The 5,181-nt window shown below is 38.9% G+C and overlaps 1 long non-coding RNA gene across 1 annotated transcript; it reads right to left on the reverse strand.

The window, feature by feature from the left end:
* Nucleotides 1-1,736: 1,736 nt before the first annotated feature.
* On the reverse strand, nt 1,737-3,043 carry LOC123031238. The gene is made up of 2 exons (XR_006416247.1): nt 2,980-3,043; nt 1,737-1,911 (listed from the first exon to the last, which is right to left on the reverse strand). It is a non-coding gene; the product is annotated as an uncharacterized LOC123031238 (long non-coding RNA).
* Nucleotides 3,044-5,181: the final 2,138 nt, after the last annotated feature.

The following is a 5,181-nucleotide window of genomic DNA, read 5'->3' on the forward strand; positions in this document are numbered from 1 at the left end:
TGTGAGTCCATGTAAACCAAAATTCTGGCAACTGATAAAAGAGCTGCGTAACTAGCATGACAATGGTAGAAACATCTACTCAGAATGTAAGCATGTCCACGAAGGCAGACTAAGACCAGCCAAGCGATCATCTTTTCAACCAAACTATCATCCGTTAAGCACACACTTTTTACACAGCATTCAGGAGACACTGTTTCCAAATCCAGTTTATTTATTTTTTATTTAATTCTATACTGTTAATAGCCAAAGCTCTATGGTTGGTATACAGATCACTGACTTGCAATATATTCCTCCCATGTTTTAGACCAGATTTTAAAAAATAAAATAAAATTACAGTTCCACTTTGGCTTGTGTGAACAAAGAGTTCTGTCTTCCAATATTGTATCACCAGCAGCCATTCCAGCAGGCTGCCTGGTATGAGATGAAGGGAGGAAGCCATTTCCTGAAACTGCTGAAAGAATTATTTATATCCTTCTTCCCTTTCCTTGCCTTTTCCCCTGTCTGTTAGGTTTTTAGATTACAGGAACTATCTTGTTTAACTGATTATATGTAAGACCTTCCAGGGCCTTTTTGGCTGAGGAGTAGCATAAAAATACTTCAGGTAAATACATAAACATTAATATTTTAATGCTGTAGTGTTTGCATATTAAACACTTCCATTTCCACTTTCCCATTGAATTAATCAATGGGTTATCCTGGAAAATTCTCTCTGGGAATTGCCCCATGTCGATTTCTGTTCTTGGGCATCTTTCATTATGCATTTCCTTTCATTTTCATTTTCCCTAATAGCAACATTTCACTATTAAAGTGTTGGGGCAGTATCCAGTACTGTTGCTGTGCCTATGCTCATTCGTTTGTGTCCATGGGACTAGCCACTAGTACAGAGATGCAGAGCCTTTTTCTGCCTCCAGGAATATTCCATTTCAGATAAGCTCTCAGGGGGCTACATTCCAATGCTGAGCAGACTCAAATCTGAAAAGGATGGAGACAAGAAACAAAAAATGCCAGCATATTTTAGCTTAAAGTTCTCCCTGCCCTTTACAAGGCCTTAGAAGCCTCATTTCAACCATCTGGAATGTGGAGGAAAACTACACGAAAGCCAGGAAACCACCAAGCCAGTTTCTGGGGGGAATGAGTGTCGGGCCCACGACAGGGGTAAGGCATGGTGGGGTAACCTATACAGTCAGGGGTCTATACAGTCAGTGGAACTTCAGGGGTGTTCATCTCTGGGCTAGAGTAACAAGCCAGCTCTTTCTAGAGTAATCCCAGAAATGAGCAGAAGCTGCCATATCCTGGAAACAAGCATTTCCAGTCATGTCTGATTAGGTCAAGAACCTCTAAGTAGTCATTGTGCTTCTAGAAGTTGTCACAAGCACATCAGCAGCATTGGATACTGTTCCTCACCAGAGGCTGTTGATTCTAGTGTTGGTGAGGTAGTGTATCCACTCTGGTTTCAGTCTGAACTTTTCTGTGGTGATGAATAGCACCACAGATGGCTCCTTAAAAGTTCAGACTACAGCCCAGGGTGGATACACCACCCCACTGACATGGACCCCATCACTTCCCATTGCTGCTGTTTGTCTGCCACCCAACATACACTGACTCAGAGTAAGTCCCATGGGGCTTATTTCTGAGTAGAGATATACAGACTTGCACTGACAGAGTAGCTCTTGAGGGGAAATTACTCATTTGTTTCTCAGCTAGCATTAACTGGAAGCAATAAATAGAGCAGAACCTGCTAGTAATAATCTTTTTATTGGAAATTGTCAGGAACCATTCTTGAATGGAATTTACTTGCGAGTAAACACTATAGAAGGATCTTGGAGTGCTTCCAACTGAACAGCTGCTAGTATGATCAGTCAAAAGTCATTGTTCTGCTCTTCCATCTTTACCTCCTTAATGGCTTTTTCTCTGGTAAAAAAATGAAAAATTAGAAGCAGTGGTGGGAAAATACAGGAGGGTTACTAGTGGAAGATGACAACATCTGGACTCTCTGTTAAGTTTCATGAATGAGGAACACTGACTGCACAATAAAAGCTTCATTTGGGGTACCTTTACATACAAGAAATGGAACTGCCAGGTCATATTTGTGCTGGGAGACAAGATCCTGCCTAGGATCACAGAGCTAAGCCAAAGAACTGACCTGGCTGCCCACCCTCCGGTTGCAGCTGGGTAGTGGAGCAGGGCAAAGGGGTCCGTCCAGGGCAGGGGAGACAATAAGCCTGGGGCCAAGGACTTCCTCTGATTCCTATCAGCATCCCAGCCTCATTCCTTCATGATTCCTATCCCATTTTTGGCTGTTTAGATGAAATAGTAGGTATGAGGCACCACTGCTCCTCATAGGCTTACATGTATCAAGGGCACAGAACTGCACCCTAAAAGATTCGTTCTTGTGTATCTTTTCTTTCTTTGTGCATTGGTTATTTTATTGGGTTTTATAATGATGTTGCACTGGATAGCGTGAGTACATTGAGCTCATTTTGCCATGATGGATGGACCATATAAATACATAAATAAAATATTACACATTGTTTAGACCTTCCATTTTAATCCCACTTCCAGCTGGTAGTGGAAAATCAATTCTGCAGTGGTGCTAATGGGGTCTAGTAGGTAAGCAGTCTAACTTCAATGGCTACCAGAATGTAAATCTTCCCACCCACCAAAATTATCTTTACTAGAAAAGAACAAAAGGGTTATTAATATGTTAAAAATAAATGAGACTGAAGTAAACTGTTACAGCTCAGAGGAAGGATAAAGGGCATTATATCCCAGGCTTTGGGGCATCTGTTGTTCAGTAAACTCTGCAAACAGAGTTTCTACTTGGAAATGCTCATATAAATAACCAAACCTACACTATTGCAAGAGGAACCACTTACTGTATATACTGGCATATAAGACAACCCTTGAAACTGAAAATAGCAAAGACAAAATTGGGGGCCATCTTATGCACCTGACATATAAACAGATACAAATACTGACCTCATCTTATATGCAAGTGTCCTTATACAGTAATATATATGGATATTTTTCTTTTTTTCTTATCTATAGAAGAAAGAAAGAAAGAAAGAAAGAAAGAAAGAAAGAAAGAAAGAAAGAAAGAGGGAGGGAGGGAGGGAGGGAGGGAGGGAAGCGAAAAGTTACCAAAGAACCTTGTACAAAAATTACATACTATATGTAGGAAATACTACAAAAATGGTAATAATTATTACATCTACCAACTATAATTATAACTATAATTTTATATAATAATATTTAGGTTAAAATATTTAGCTAAATTAATTGATGTTTAATTAAGACTAAAATTATTACATAACATCGCTTTAACATGGATAGCAAGTAAAAAATTCACCTAATAATTCAACTTATAATATATAATAATTCAACTTATATAATTCAACTTCAGAAACCTGGCAACAATTAATAATTGATTTCCCCCCTTTCCCCAAATAAAACAATATCATAATAGAAAGCAAATAAATTCAAGGGGCAATTATACTGATTTGATCATTACATACATAATACTTAGTAGCATCTACAGGCTCTGTTTTTTCTCTGAATTGCTGAAAAAAGAAGGTATTACAGGCTTTCCATTTGTCCTAAAATTCTTTAACTGGTTTTCTATTTATATACCTAGTTAGTACATGCATCAGCTAAGTTACTCTTACATAAGTTCTATTTTTTCCTCTCAATTATTAAGTACAATATTATAATAATCTTTCCATTTATTATTAATTTCTTTGGCCCATCTTCTATTTATATAGCTGGTTAATTTTGTCATTTCTGCATATTCAGCTATTCCACACACACACCCCACCCCGGTCTTTACTAGGTAGGCAGTCCTCTGCTTTCTATTTTGTTGCAATTGTAACTCTGGAGCAGCAGAGTTATGAGGATATTTTTTTCCCGAAACACTTCCTAGTCACTCTTTCCACACTGTAGTACCATATTTTTCTGAAACTTACTTCCTGGTCACTTGTTCCACACTTTATTACCATATATATTGGTGTAGAAGATGACCCTTGAAACCAAAAATAGCAAAGCAAAAAATTAGGGTTCATCTTATCCACCCAACATCCACCCAGAAAAACAGCCCAAAATATTGACCTCATCTCATATGCAATTTGTCTAATATGCTGGTATATATGGTACATAAAAGAAGAATCATCAGTCACATTGGATTAGCTCTATATATTCATCATGGTATTACTGGTGTTTTAATTCACAAAGGAGCGCCTCCGTCCATACTTGCCCTCCTGCCCTCTAAGATCGGCGGCAGAGGCCCTTCTCCAGGAACCCTCCGTGAAAAAAATTAGGTGGGTGAGTACCCGGAGGAGGGCCTTCTCTGTGGTGGCGCCCCATCTGTGGAACGCGCTCCCCAGAGAGATCCGCCTGGCACTGTCATTATTTGCTTTTCGGCGCCAGGCCAAGACCTTTTTATTTAAATGTTATTTTAATTGATTGGTAAATTATTTATTGCTTTTATCTAACTCCGGGATGTTTCCAATTTTGTATATTTTTGTATATTGTTATTTATTTGATTGGAAGCTGCCCCGAGGCTTATGCGAATGGGGCAGCATACAAGCACTCCAAATAAACAAACAAACAAACAAACAGTTATGAATGTAAATGATCTTGGACAGTGTTTTGCTAAAGCTTTTTGGTTACATTTTAAAATCAAATAAATAAGCCTAATCAAAATTCTAGGAAGACCATCCCTACAGCAGCAATTGCAATTGGACAGACCTAACTGGTATTTTAAAAATGTGTATACTACATGCAGTACTTGAAAGAAGAGGCTAGCAACTTCTCCCTTTTTCTTTTGATTCTAGAGTAAGCACTGGGGCAACATCCTATAAACAACAGGTGGGTATAGGTATGCTAATTCTTTCTCCCATGTTGAAGTAGCGCTCATTCCTAAATACATATACTGCCTAACATTGATCCATTTGCTTTAGTGGACCAATATGAAAGCAAATGAGTCATTAAAGTAAATTTGGGTGAAGGTCAAGATTACCTCAAGATTCTCACATAGGCTGTAAGATGTAAGGGATGGGAGCCTATTCGTGGTGGTTCAGGCTGCCCTCCCCCACCCCAATTTCATCAGTGCTCCCACTGGAATCCTATTCTGTTCCATGTGGACTTTTCCTAGCCAACAAAATCCCAGGCAGAGTAAAACCCACC

The sequence above is a fragment of the Varanus komodoensis genome, unplaced genomic scaffold (assembly GCF_004798865.1).
Source record: "Varanus komodoensis strain SLA01 unplaced genomic scaffold, ASM479886v1 scaffold5, whole genome shotgun sequence".
Taxonomy (NCBI): domain Eukaryota; kingdom Metazoa; phylum Chordata; class Lepidosauria; order Squamata; family Varanidae; genus Varanus; species Varanus komodoensis.